Source organism: Chiloscyllium plagiosum, unplaced genomic scaffold (genome assembly GCF_037043375.1).
Source record: "Chiloscyllium plagiosum isolate Xiang-an unplaced genomic scaffold, Cpla_swu_hap1 HiC_scaffold_3, whole genome shotgun sequence".
Taxonomy (NCBI): Eukaryota; Metazoa; Chordata; class Chondrichthyes; order Orectolobiformes; family Hemiscylliidae; genus Chiloscyllium; species Chiloscyllium plagiosum.
This window is the reverse complement of record NW_028270141.1, coordinates 86,729,250-86,745,204: the sequence shown is the minus strand read 5'-3', so window position 1 is coordinate 86,745,204 and position 15,955 is coordinate 86,729,250. Positions and strand designations below refer to the sequence as shown.

The 15,955-nt window shown below is 61.5% G+C and overlaps 1 protein-coding gene across 3 annotated transcripts in view; it reads right to left on the bottom strand.

Moving 5' to 3' along the window:
- pbk (PDZ binding kinase) overlaps positions 1-15,955 on the bottom strand; it is a 55,974-nt gene that overhangs the window by 17,221 nt on the left and 22,798 nt on the right. The window contains exons 1-2 of one of the 3 annotated variants that reach the window (XM_087981379.1): positions 3,711-3,848; positions 2,138-2,238 (exon numbers count right to left, since the gene is read on the bottom strand). The gene's annotated coding sequence lies outside the window, so the exon portion shown is untranslated. Of the gene's footprint in view, positions 1-2,137; positions 2,239-3,034; positions 3,196-3,710; positions 3,849-15,955 lie in introns of those variants that run through there. The other 2 variants (XM_087981382.1, XM_087981388.1) reach the window with 2 other exon arrangements.

Sequence of the window (15,955 nt, the reverse complement as noted above, 5' to 3'; positions counted from 1 at the left end):
TTTAAATTTGTCCCCCTCTCACCTTAAACCTATGCCCTCTACTTCTGGACTCCCCCACCCCAGAGAAAATACCTTGTCTATTTACCGTCATGATTTTATAAACCTCTAAAAAGGTTACCCCCCTCAGCCTCCAACACTCCAGGGAAAACAGCCCCAGCCTGTACAGCCTCTATCTATAGCTCAAACCCTCCAACCCTGGCAACATCCTTGCAAACCTTTTCTGAACCCTTTCAAGTTTCACAACATCCTTCTCATAGGAGAGAGACCAGAATTGCATACAATATTCCAACAGTGGCCTAACCAATGTCCTGTACAGCCACAACATGACCTCCCAACTCCTATACTCAATGCTCTGACCAATAAAGAAAGGATACTAAATGTCTTCTTCACTATCCTATCTACCTGAGACTCCACTTTCAAGGAACTGTGAACCTGCACTCCAAGGTCTGTTCAGCAACACTCCCCAGGATCTTACCATTAAGTGTATAAGTCCTCCCCTGATTTGCCTTTGCAAAATTCAGCACCTCACATTTTTCTAAATTAAATTCCATCTTCCACTCCTCAGCCCATTGGCCTATCTGATCAAGATCCTGTTGTAATCTGAGGTAACCTTCTTCGCTGTCCACTACACCTCCAATTTTGGTGTCAGCTGCTTGAATTCTTTAATTGAGAGAGAAGTAGAAGCTTTATTTGGAGATAAGCTGACAATCAGCCATGACCTTATTGGATAGTGGAGCGACACAAGGGGTCAACTAATTCAGGGCTGTTTCTTATATTTTAATAGAGGTACCCGAAAATTTACAATCTGGAAGACAGAGAATCCATATTCTTAATTGTTTACATTCTGAGCCATTAGAGTTATAAAACGTATTTATAGAATAGCTGAGGGATGAGAGCCTGTGTGGAGAGATAGAAAGAGAGAAACAAAAATGGAAATGAAGTATAGAAAAACAGAAAAGAAAAATGAAAGAAAGTGGAAATAAAGGGTTTGTAGCAAATTGGGCCACAGTACAAAATATGTGTGAAAACATTTAAAGTTTGAAGCAACAGCGTAAATAATTGTAAGGACGTACGCTATGATTACGATACCAGAAATAAGGCTGCAAGGTAACCAAGGCTAACAACTGAACAACTAAGGATATTCAATCTTTAGGAACATAAGAACATCACAAGCGAGGAATAGCTAATTCAGCCCCTTAGGCCTGCTCGGTCATTTGACCCGATCACGACTGATCTCATCTTGGCCTCAGCTCTACTTTGCTGACTACTCCTTGCAACTTTTTAACCCTTTACAAATTAAAAATTTGTCTATCTCCTCCTCAAAGATATTCAGTATTCCAGCATCCAGCACACTTTGGGCTAGTGAATTCCAGCAATTCAATGCACTTTGAGAAATCACTTCTCCTCACAACTTTTAAATCTGACCCCACCCTAAGCCTAAAACAATGACCTCATTTTAGATTGCCCCATAAGGGGAAGCATCCTTTTTATGTCAACACTATCAATTTCTTTTAGCATCTTACATACCTCAATTAGGTCTCCCCTTATCTGTCTGCAATAATTATAGGCTAATATTGTTCAATCGCTCATGCGAAAGCCTGTCATCGCTGGAATTAAGGCAATTACATCAAGAAAGAGGACCAAAACTGTGCATAGTACCAAACAGACAGTCTCATCAACACCTTGCACATTGTGACAGCACCATCTTACTTTTATGCTCCATCCCATTAATAATAAATGTCAAAATTCAATTTGCCCTCCTTATTACCTGCTGTACCTGTATACTAGTTTTCAGTAACTCATACGCAAAGTCACCCAATCTCTCTGCACCAAAACGTTTTGAAGCTTTGGAAGGAAGGATAGGCATAAGGAAAAAAAGGTGGGATAGCTTTGTTAGTGTAAGATTAAACTGGCACAAAAGTGAGAAAGGACTTAGCGCAGGATATCTAGCTGCAGAATCAGGAGTGAAGAAACAACAAAGGGCAGAAAACATCGGTCAGATTAGCCTGTAGGACACCAACAGTAGTGATAAGTTAGGGGACGGCAGTAAACAGGTATTTAAAGGTGAATCCAACAAGAATGCCACAGTAATTATTACTGACTTTAATCCTCATATACATTGAACAAACCACATTACCAACAACGTGGCAGGTGACCTCCTGAAGTGTGTATAAGATTGTTTTTTCAGACAAGTATGTTGAGGAACCTTGTAGGAAACCGGCTACTTTAAATTGGTTTCTGTGCAATGAGAAAGAAGTTAATTAATAATCTTGCAACAAGAGATTTTTAATGCCATCTTTAACAGAAGAGACTCTATCCATCATCCCTTGAAATTCAATGGCCTTAGCAATACACAATCCCCTATTAACAATGTGGAGGTTACCACTGACCAGAAAGCTGACTAGCCACAATAATTACTGCGGCTACAAGAGTAGGGCAGTGGCTAGGAACCTTGCGAGTAATTCACCACCTAACTCCTAAAGCTTTACCACCATCTATAAGATACAAGTCAGAAGTATGAGGAAATACTCTCCACTCGTCTGGATCAGTGCAGCTCCAAAAATGCTCTGACACCATCCAAGGTAAAGCAGCTCACTTGATTGGCAATACATCCCCGAATATCAAAAATGATCACACTACCAAAGGACTTTGCCATGATCAACTTAGTAGCAATTGGCAATTAGCATGCAAGTAAAGCAACAGGAACATTAAGCACAAGATCTGTCTTTGTAAAGTTAATAGAAAAGCAGCTCAAATCAACTATCAACTTGTACTGATTCATAATTGACTAGCCGTGACTTTTTTTTCCACTTATTTGTGGGATTTTGGTATCACTGGCAGGCCAGCATTTATTGCCCATTCCTAGTTGCCCTTGAGAAGGTGGTGGTGAGCTGTCTTCTTGAAGCACTGCAGTCCACCTGCTGTCAGTTGATCCACAATGCTATTATGGGGGGATTGACAGAATTTTGACCCAGCAACAGTGAAGGAATAGCAATATAAGCCAGAATGGTGAGTGTCTTGGAGGGGAACTTACAGGTAGTGGCGTTCCCATGTATTTGCTGCCCTTACGGAAATGGTCATGGGTTTGGAAGGTGCAGTCTGAGAATCTTTGGTGAATCTCTGCAGTGCATCTGATTTACACAGTGATGACTGCCATTCCTGTTGTTAAATTAACAGCAATCTCCGTAATAGCTTTGCTGAAGACAATAATATTTTTAAAAAGGTATTAAACAGTTTCAAAGTTTAATTTCTTTTAAGTAAAACTGTTTCTATATAAACTTGCCCAACTTTAAAGAAGAATACCACTTTAATTTCATTTAATTGTGCAGAATGGGTCTCCAGTTTAAAATTAATCTTTCCAGCCTCAGATTTGCATTAAATTTATACATGTATAAAGAAAAACATTTATACATGCATGTTTGATGGCAATATCAGCTTAGGTGGTACAGTAAATAAAGCAGTAAAACATGGGAGCAATTATAAAGCGACATTGACAAAATTGCAGAGGGCAAATGAGACGAATGAAATTCAATGTGAAATGAGAGGTCACCCATCAGAGATCAAAAAAGATCCAGAGTATTTTCTAAATGGAGCAAAATTAAGTGTCTAAAGACAATCAAAAACCCATGTCGAGAAACCACAAAGTTAATGGGCTAGTAGAAAAAAAGGCAAACGTTTTTGTTATCATCTCACAACTATCTTCAGCTCACATTAGATCCAACTGGCAGCGGTCATTCCTAGAGTGGTGCTTAGTTATTATTTTCTCCCTCTTGTTGAGTTTATTTTTGAAGGGCGCGAATACTTTGACACCTAACACTGATTGGCTGAATGTTGTGTATATTAAACACCGCAGATGAAACCTAACCATGCCCAAGCGGAAAATTACATTTACCCCTTATCCGCCAAGACTCCACTCTCACTTTCCTGCTCAAGGTACACTGGAAACTGGAAAACTCAGAAAAGGATATGGGATTGGTGCTGAGGTGCAAGATGCTGCAAACTGCATCGCCAGCCACACCTGCGCCACGGCCACCCATGCACACAGAGACACACATTGTCCCCCTTCTCCAACAGAGACAGACATAGACGCTCGACCCCCAGTCCAACAGAGACAGACAAACACACATTCCCAGCCCATTCCAATAGACAGACACAGACACTCGCACACAGACATATTCCAACATAAGCAGACACAGACACCCCTCCACTCGAACACAGGCACACAAACGTCCATACACTCCGACACGGCCAGACACACCCTCCCACACATACGCCCCAACCCCCCACGCCGACACAGATAGACACACACACACGCCCACTCCGACACGTTGAGGGACACACCGTTGCCCCTCACTCCGATACAGACAGGCAGACTGATAAAGGCAGACACACGCACAACCCTCCTGCCACTCTGACACAGACAGACACACGCACAACCCTCCTGCCACTCTGACACAGACAGACACACGCACAACCCTCCTGCCACACCGATACAGGCAGACACCCACACCCATCCCACCACTCCGCCACAGGCAGACACACGCACAACCCTCCTGCCACTCCGCCACAGGCAGACACACACACCTCCGCCACAGGCAGACACAGGCCAACCCCTCTCCTGCCACTCTGACACAGGCAGACACACACAGCCCCACAACTCCAACACCCCTACTGCCACTCCAACACTGGCACACCCCTCATGCCACTCCGACACAGACGGGCACAGGCAAACACACACAGCCCCGCCACTCCGACACAGGCAAACACACACAGCCCCGCCACTCCGACACAGGCAAACACACACAGCCCCGCCACTCCGACACAGGTAGACACACACACCTCAGCCACAGGTAGACACACACACCTCCACCACAGGCCGACACATGCACACCCCTCCCGTCACTCCGACACAGGCAGACACACGCACACACCACCGGCGCTCCGACACAGGCAGACACTCACAGCCCCACCACTCCGCCACATGCACACCCCTCCTGCCAATCCGACACAAGCGGGCACACGCAGCCCTCCTGCCACTCCGACACATGCAGCCCCGCCACTCCGACACAGGCGGACACACGCAGCCCCGCCACTCCAACACAGGCGGATACACGCAGCCCCGCCACAGGCAGACACATGCACACACCTCCCGCCACTCCGACACAGGCAGACACTCACAGCCCCGCCACTTCACCACAGGAAGGCACACGCACACCCCTCCTGCCAATCCGCCACAGGCAGATACGCACACCCCCGCCACAGGCAGATACGCACACCCCCGCCACAGGCAGACATGCACACCTCCGACACAGGCAGACATGCGCACAACCTCCCCGCCACTCCGACACAGGCCGACACACGCAGCCCCGCCACTCCGACACAGGCCGACACACGCAGCCCCGCCACTCCGACACAGGCCGACACACGCAGCCCCGCCACTCCGACACAGGCCGACACACGCAGCCCCGCCACTCCGACACAGGCCGACACACGCAGCCCCGCCACTCCGACACAGGCCGACACACGCAGCCCCGCCACTCCGACACAGGCCGACACACGCAGCCCCGCCACTCCGACACAGGCCGACACACGCAGCCCCGCCACTCCGACACAGGCCGACACACGCAGCCCCGCCACTCCGACACAGGCCGACACACGCAGCCCCGCCACTCCGACACAGGCCGACACACGCAGCCCCGCCACTCCGACACAGGCCGACACACGCAGCCCCGCCACTCCGACACAGGCCGACACACGCAGCCCCGCCACTCCGACACAGGCCGACACACGCAGCCCCGCCACTCCGACACAGGCCGACACACGCAGCCCCGCCACTCCGACACAGGCCGACACACGCAGCCCCGCCACTCCGACACAGGCCGACACACGCAGCCCCGCCACTCCGACACAGGCCGACACACGCAGCCCCGCCACTCCGACACAGGCCGACACACGCAGCCCCGCCACTCCGACACAGGCCGACACACGCAGCCCCGCCACTCCGACACAGGCCGACACACGCAGCCCCGCCACTCCGACACAGGCCGACACACGCAGCCCCGCCACTCCGACACAGGCCGACACACGCAGCCCCGCCACTCCGACACAGGCCGACACACGCAGCCCCGCCACTCCGACACAGGCCGACACACGCAGCCCCGCCACTCCGACACAGGCCGACACACGCAGCCCCGCCACTCCGACACAGGCCGACACACGCAGCCCCGCCACTCCGACACAGGCCGACACACGCAGCCCCGCCACTCCGACACAGGCCGACACACGCAGCCCCGCCACTCCGACACAGGCCGACACACGCAGCCCCGCCACTCCGACACAGGCCGACACACGCAGCCCCGCCACTCCGACACAGGCCGACACACGCAGCCCCGCCACTCCGACACAGGCCGACACACGCAGCCCCGCCACTCCGACACAGGCCGACACACGCAGCCCCGCCACTCCGACACAGGCCGACACACGCAGCCCCGCCACTCCGACACAGGCCGACACACGCAGCCCCGCCACTCCGACACAGGCCGACACACGCAGCCCCGCCACTCCGACACAGGCCGACACACGCAGCCCCGCCACTCCGACACAGGCCGACACACGCAGCCCCGCCACTCCGACACAGGCCGACACACGCAGCCCCGCCACTCCGACACAGGCCGACACACGCAGCCCCGCCACTCCGACACAGGCCGACACACACAGCCCCGCCACAGGCAGACACATGCACACACCTCCCGCCACTCCAACACAGGCAGACACTCACAGCCCCGCCACTTCACCACAGGAAGGCACACGCACACCCCTCCTGCCAATCCGACACAGGGGGGCACACGCAACCCCGCCACTCCGACACATGCAGCCAGGCCACTCCGACACAGACAGACACACGCACACCCCTCCTGCCACTCCGACACAAGCAGACATGCATATCCCCGCCACAGGCAGACATGCACACCCCCGCTACTCCGACACAGGCAGGCGCACACAGCCCCGCCACTTCGACACAGGCAGACACACACCCCTCCTGCTATTCCGACACAAGCAGAGACACACACCTCCGCCACTCCGACACAAGCAGACACGCACACCTCCGCCACAGGCAGACACACACACACCCGTCCCACCACAGGCGGACCCATGCACACCCCTCCTGCCACTCCGACACAGGCAAACATACACAGCCCCGCTACTCCGACACAGGCAGACACACCCACCTCCGCCATGCCGACACAGGTAGACACACACACCTCCGCCACAGGCCGACACATGCACACCCCTCCCGCCACTCCGACATAGGCAGACACACGCACGCAGCCCCGCCACTCCGACACGGGCAGACACTCTCAGCCCCGCCATTCCGACACGGGCAGACACACGCACACAGCCCCGCCATTCCGACACAGGCAGACACACGCACACAGCCCCGCCATTCCGACACGGGCAGACACACGCACACAGCCCCGCCACTCCGACACGGGCAGACACACGCACGCCCCTCCGGCCGCTCCGACACAGGCACGCCCCTCCGGCCGCTCCGACACAGGCACGCCCCTCCTGCCGCTCCGACACAGGCACGCCCCTCCTGCCGCTCCGACACAGGCACGCCCCTCCTGCCGCTCCGACACAGGCACGCCCCTCCTGCCGCTCCGACACACGCACGCCCCTCCTGCCGCTCCGACACCCGCACGCCCCTCCTGCCGCTCCGACACACGCACGCCCCTCCTGCCGCTCCGACACACGCACGCCCCTCCTGCCGCTCCGACACAGGCACGCCCCTCCTGCCGCTCCGACACAGGCACGCCCCTCCTGCCGCTCCGACACACGCACGCCCCTCCTGCCGCTCCGACACAGGCACGCCCCTCCTGCCGCTCCGACACAGGCACGCCCCTCCTGCCGCTCCGACACCCGCACGCCCCTCCTGCCGCTCCGACACACGCACGCCCCTCCTGCCGCTCCGACACACGCACGCCCCTCCTGCCGCTCCGACACACGCACGCCCCTCCTGCCGCTCCGACACACGCACGCCCCTCCTGCCGCTCCGACACACGCACGCCCCTCCGGCCGCTCCGACACACGCACGCCCCTCCTGCCCCTCCGACACACGCACGCCCCTCCTGCCGCTCCGACACACGCACGCCCCTCCTGCCGCTCCGACACACGCACGCCCCTCCTGCCGCTCCGACACACGCACGCCCCTCCTGCCGCTCCGACACACGCACGCCCCTCCTGCCGCTCCGACACACGCACGCCCCTCCTGCCGCTCCGACACACGCACGCCCCTCCTGCCGCTCCGACACACGCACGCCCCTCCGGCCGCTCCGACACACGCACGCCCCTCCGACCGCTCCGACACACGCACGCCCCTCCTGCCGCTCCGACACACGCACGCCCCTCCTGCCGCTCCGACACACGCACGCCCCTCCTGCCGCTCCGACACACGCACGCCCCTCCTGCCGCTCCGACACACGCACGCCCCTCCTGCCGCTCCGACACACGCACGCCCCTCCTGCCGCTCCGACACACGCACGCCCCTCCTGCCGCTCCGACACACGCACGCCCCTCCTGCCGCTCCGACACACGCACGCCCCTCCTGCCGCTCCGACACCCGCACGCCCCTCCTGCCGCTCCGACACCCGCACGCCCCTCCTGCCGCTCCGACACACGCACGCCCCTCCGGCCGCTCCGACACACGCACGCCCCTCCGACCGCTCCGACACACGCACGCCCCTCCGGCCGCTCCGACACACGCACGCCCCTCCTGCCGCTCCGACACACGCACGCCCCTCCTGCCGCTCCGACACACGCACGCCCCTCCTGCCGCTCCGACACACGCACGCCCCTCCTGCCGCTCCGACACACGCACGCCCCTCCTGCCGCTCCGACACACGCACGCCCCTCCTGCCGCTCCGACACAGGCACGCCCCTCCTGCCGCTCCGACACACGCACGCCCCTCCTGCCGCTCCGACACCCGCACGCCCCTCCTGCCGCTCCGACACCCGCACGCCCCTCCTGCCGCTCCGACACCCGCACGCCCCTCCTGCCGCTCCGACACACGCACACCCCTCCTGCCGCTCCGACACACGCACACCCCTCCTGCCGCTCCGACACACGCACGCCCCTCCTGCCGCTCCGACACAGGCACGCCCCTCCTGCCGCTCCGACACAGGCACACCCCTCCTGCCGCTCCGACACAGGCACACCCCTCCTGCCGCTCCGACACAGGCACACCCCTCCTGCCGCTCCGACACACGCACGCCCCTCCGGCCGCTCCGACACAGGCACACCCCTCCTGCCACTCCGACACAGGCACACCCCTCCTGCCACTCCGACACAGGCACACCCCTCCTGCCACTCCGACACAGGCACACCCCTCCTGCCACTCCGACACACGCACACCCCTCCTGCCGCTCCGACACAGGCACGCCCCTCCTGCCACTCCGACACAGGCACACCCCTCCTGCCGCTCCGACACAGGCACACCCCTCCTGCCGCTCCGACACAGGCACACCCCTCCTGCCGCTCCGACACAGGCACACCCCTCCTGCCGCTCCGACACAGGCACACCCCTCCTGCCGCTCCGACACAGGCACACCCCTCCTGCCGCTCCGACACACGCACGCCCCTCCTGCCACTCCGACACACGCACACCCCTCCTGCCGCTCCGACACCCGCACGCCCCTCCTGCCGCTCCGACACACGCACGCCCCTCCTGCCGCTCCGACACCCGCACGCCCCTCCTGCCGCTCCGACACCTGCACGCCCCTCCTGCCGCTCCGACACCTGCACGCCCCTCCTGCCGCTCCGACACACGCACACCCCTCCTGCCGCTCCGACACACGCACGCCCCTCCTGCCGCTCCGACACACGCACGCCCCTCCTGCCGCTCCGACACACGCACACCCCTCCAGCCGCTCCGACACACGTACACCCCTCCAGCCGCTCCGACACACGCACGCCCCTCCTGCCGCTCCGACACACGCACGCCCCTCCTGCCGCTCCGACACCCGCACACCCCTCCTGCCGCTCCGACACCCGCACACCCCTCCTGCCGCTCCGACACAGGCCGACACACGCAGCCAGGCCACTCTGACACAGGCAGACACACACACACACCCTTCCTGCCACTCCGACACAAGCAGACATGCACACCCCCGCCACTCCGACACAGGCAGGCACACACAGCCCCGCCACAGGCAGACACACACACCTCCGCCACTCTGACACAGGCAGACACAAAAGCACACCCCTCCTGCCATTCCGACATAGGCAGACACGCACAGCCCCGCCACTCCGACACAGGCAGACACGCACAGCCCCGCCACTCCGACACAGGCAGACACGCACAGCCCCACCACTCCGACACTGGGAGACACGCACACCTCCGCCAAGGCAGGCCCATGCACACCCCTTCCGCCACAGGCGGACACAAGCGCACCCCTCCTGCCACTCCGACATAGGCAGACACACACACACACCGTCCCACCACAGGCGGACCCATGCACACCCCTCCTGCCACTCCGACACAGGCACACCCTTCCTGCCACTCCGACACAGGCGCACCCCTCCCGCCACTCCGACACAGGCACACCCCTCCCGCCACTCCGACACAGGCACACCCCTCCCGCCACTCCGACACAGGCAGACACATGCACGCAGCCCCGCCACGGGCCAACGCACGCAGCCCCGCCACTCCGCCACGGGCCAACACACCTCCGCCACACCGACACAGGTAGACACACACACACACCTCCGCCACAGGCCGACACATGCACACACACCTCCGCCACAGGCCGACACATGCACACCCCCCCCGCCACTCCGACATAGCCAGACACATGCACACCCCCTCCGCCACAGGCCGACACATGCACACCCCCCCCGCCACTCCGACATAGCCAGACACACGCACACCCCCCCCGCCACTCCGACATAGCCAGACACACGCACACCCCCCCCGCCACTCCGACATAGCCAGACACACGCACACCCCCCCGCCACTCCGACATAGCCAGACACACGCACACCCCCCCCGCCACTCCGACATAGCCAGACACACGCACACCCCCCCCGCCACTCCGACATAGCCAGACACACGCACACCCCCCCCGCCACTCCGACATAGCCAGACACACGCACACCCCCCCCGACATAGCCAGACACACGCACACCCCCCCCGACATAGCCAGACACACGCACACCCCCCCCGACATAGCCAGACACACGCACACCCCCCCCGACATAGCCAGACACACGCACACCCCCCCCGACATAGCCAGACACACGCACACCCCCCCCGCCACTCCGACACACGCACACCCCCCCCGCCACTCCGACACACGCACACCCCCCCCGCCACTCCGACACACGCACACCCCCCCCGCCACTCCGACACACGCACACCCCTCCCGCCACTCCGACACACGCACACCCCTCCCGCCACTCCGACACACGCACACCCCTCCCGCCACTCCGACACACGCACACCCCTCCCGCCACTCCGACACACGCACACCCCTCCCGCCACTCCGACACACGCACACCCCTCCCGCCACTCCGACACACGCACACCCCTCCCGCCACTCCGACACACGCACACCCCTCCCGCCACTCCGACACACGCACACCCCTCCCGCCACTCCGACACACGCACACCCCTCCCGCCACTCCGACACACGCACACCCCTCCCGCCACTCCGACACACGCACACCCCTCCCGCCACTCCGACACACGCACACCCCTCCCGCCACTCCGACACACGCACACCCCTCCCGCCACTCCGACACACGCACACCCCTCCCGCCACTCCGACACACGCACACCCCTCCCGCCACTCCGACACACGCACACCCCTCCCGCCACTCCGACACACGCACACCCCTCCCGCCACTCCGACACACGCACACCCCTCCCGCCACTCCGACACACGCACACCCCTCCCGCCACTCCGACACACGCACACCCCTCCCGCCACTCCGACACACGCACACCCCTCCCGCCACTCCGACACACGCACACCCCTCCCGCCACTCCGACACACGCACACCCCTCCCGCCACTCCGACACACGCACACCCCTCCCGCCACTCCGACACACGCACACCCCTCCCGCCACTCCGACACACGCACACCCCTCCCGCCACTCCGACACACGCACACCCCTCCCGCCACTCCGACACACGCACACCCCTCCCGCCACTCCGACACACGCACACCCCTCCCGCCACTCCGACACACGCACACCCCTCCCGCCACTCCGACACACGCACACCCCTCCCGCCACTCCGACACACGCACACCCCTCCCGCCACTCCGACACACGCACACCCCTCCCGCCACTCCGACACACGCACACCCCTCCCGCCACTCCGACACACGCACACCCCTCCCGCCACTCCGACACACGCACACCCCTCCCGCCACTCCGACACACGCACACCCCTCCCGCCACTCCGACACACGCACACCCCTCCCGCCACTCCGACACACGCACACCCCTCCCGCCACTCCGACACACGCACACCCCTCCCGCCACTCCGACACACGCACACCCCTCCCGCCACTCCGACACACGCACACCCCTCCCGCCACTCCGACACACGCACACCCCTCCCGCCACTCCGACACACGCACACCCCTCCCGCCACTCCGACACACGCACACCCCTCCCGCCACTCCGACACACGCACACCCCTCCCGCCACTCCGACACACGCACACCCCTCCCGCCACTCCGACACACGCACACCCCTCCCGCCACTCCGACACACGCACACCCCTCCCGCCACTCCGACACACGCACACCCCTCCCGCCACTCCGACACACGCACACCCCTCCCGCCACTCCGACACACGCACACCCCTCCCGCCACTCCGACACACGCACACCCCTCCCGCCACTCCGACACACGCACACCCCTCCCGCCACTCCGACACACGCACACCCCTCCCGCCACTCCGACACACGCACACCCCTCCCGCCACTCCGACACACGCACACCCCTCCCGCCACTCCGACACACGCACACCCCTCCCGCCACTCCGACACACGCACACCCCTCCCGCCACTCCGACACACGCACACCCCTCCCGCCACTCCGACACACGCACACCCCTCCCGCCACTCCGACACACGCACACCCCTCCTGCCACTCCGACACACGCAGCCAGGCCACTCTGACACAGGCAGACACACACACACACCCCTCCTGCCACTCCGACACAAGCAGACATGCACACCCCCGCCACCTCGACACAGGCAGGCACACACAGCCCCGCCACAGGCAGACACACACACCTCCGCCACTCTGACACAGGCAGACACAAAAGCACACCCCTCCTGCCATTCCGACATAGGCAGACACGCATAGCCCCGCCACTCCGACACAGGCAGACACGCACACCTCCGCCACTCTGGCACAAGCAGACACGCACACCTCCGCCAAGGCAGGCACATGCACACCCCTTCCGCCACAGGCGGACACAAAAGCACACCCCTCCTGCCATTCCGACATAGGCAGACACGCATAGCCCCGCCACTCCGACACAGGCAGACACGCACCCCTCCTGCCACTCCGACACAGGCAGACACGCACACCTCCGCCAAGGCAGGCACATGCACACCCCTTCCGCCACAGGCGGACACAAAAGCACACCCCTCCTGCCATTCCGACATAGGCAGACACGCATAGCCCCGCCACTCCGACACAGGCAGACACGCACCCCTCCTGCCACTCCGACACAGGCAGACACACCCACCTCCGCCACGCCGACACAGGCAGAAACACCCACCTCCGCCACGCCGACACAGGTAGACACACACACCTCCGCCACAGGCCGACACATGCACACCCCTCCCGCCACTCCGACATAGGCAGACACATGCACGCAGCCCCGCCACGGGCCAACGCACGCAGCCCCGCCACTCCGCCACGGGCCAACACACCTCCGCCACACCGACACAGGTAGACACACACACACACCTCCGCCACAGGTAGACACACACACCGCCGCCACAGGCAGACACACACACCGCCGCCACAGGCGATACATGCACACCCCTCCCGCCACTCCGACACAGGCAGACACTCACAGCCCCGGCACTCCGCCACACGCACACCCCTCCTGCCAATCCAACACAGGCAGGCACACGCAGCCCTCCTGCCACTCCGACACAGGCAGACACAGGCACACCCTCCTGCCACTCCGACACAGGCAGACACACGCACACCCCTCCTGCCACTCCGACACAGGCAGACACACGCACACCCCTCCTGCCACTCCGACACAGGCAGACACACACGCCAACCCCCCTCCTGCCACTCTGACACAGGCAGACACACACAGCCCCACAACTCCAACACCCCTACTGCCACTCCAACACAGGCACACCCCTCATGCCACTCCGACACAGGCGAGCACAGGCAAACACTGCCACACCCCTCATGCCACTCCGACACAGACGGGCACAGGCAAACACACACAGCCCCGCCACTCCGACACAGGCAAACACACACAGCCCCGCCACTCCGACACAGGCAAACACACACAGCCCCGCCACTCCGACACAGGTAGACACACACACACCTCAGCCACAGGTAGACACACACACCTCCGCCACAGGCCGACACATGCACACCCCTCCCGTCACTCCGACACAGGCAGACACACGCACACACCACCGGCACTCCGACACAGGCAGACACTCACAGCCCCACCACTCCGACACAGGTAGACACACACACACCTCAGCCACAGGTAGACACACACACCTCCGCCACAGGCCGACACATGCACACCCCTCCCGTCACTCCGACACAGGCAGACACACGCACACACCACCGGCACTCCGACACAGGCAGACACTCACAGCCCCACCACTCCGCCACATGCACACCCCTCCTGCCAATCCGACACAGGCGGGCACACGCAGCCCTCCTGCCACTCCGACACATGTAGCCCCGCCACTCCGACACATGCGGATACACGCAGCCCCGCCACAGGCAGACACATGCACACACCTTCCGCCACTCCGACACAGGCAGGCACATGCACACCCCTCCTGCCACTCCGACACAGGCAGACACTCACAGCCCCGCCACTCCGACACATGCAGCCAGGCCACTCCGACACAGACAGACACACGCACACCCCTCCTGCCACTCCGACACAAGCAGACATGCATATCCCCGCCACAGGCAGACATGCACACCCCCTCCACTCCGACACAGGCAGGCGCACACAGCCCCGCCACTTCGACACAGGCAGACACACACACCTCCGCCACTCCAACACAGGCAGACACAAAAGCAGACCCCTCCTGCTATTCCGACACAAGCAGACACGCACACCTCCGCCACAGGCAGACACACACACACCCGTCCCACCACAGGCGGACCCATGCACACCCCTCCTGCCACTCCGACACAGGCAAACATACACAGCCCCGCTACTCCGACACAGGCAGACACACCCACCTCCGCCACGCCGAAACAGGTAGACACACACACCTCCGCCACAGGCCGACACATGCACACCCCTCCCGCCACTCCGACATAGGCAGACACACGCACGCAGCCCCGCCACTCCGACACGGGCAGACACTCTCAGCCCCGCCATTCCGACACGGGCAGACACACGCACACAGCCCCGCCATTCCGACACGGGCAGACACATGCACACAGCCCCGCCATTCCGACACGGGCAGACACACGCACACAGCCTCGCCACTCCGACACGGGCAGACACACGCACGCCCCTCCTGCCACTCCGACACACGCACGCCCCTCCTGCCACTCCGACACACGCACGCCCCTCCTGCCACTCCGACACACGCACGCCCCTCCTGCCACTCCGACACACGCACGGCCACTCCGACACAGGCATGCCCCTCCGGCCACAGGCACGCCCCTCCGGACACACGCACGCCCCTCCTGCCCCTCCG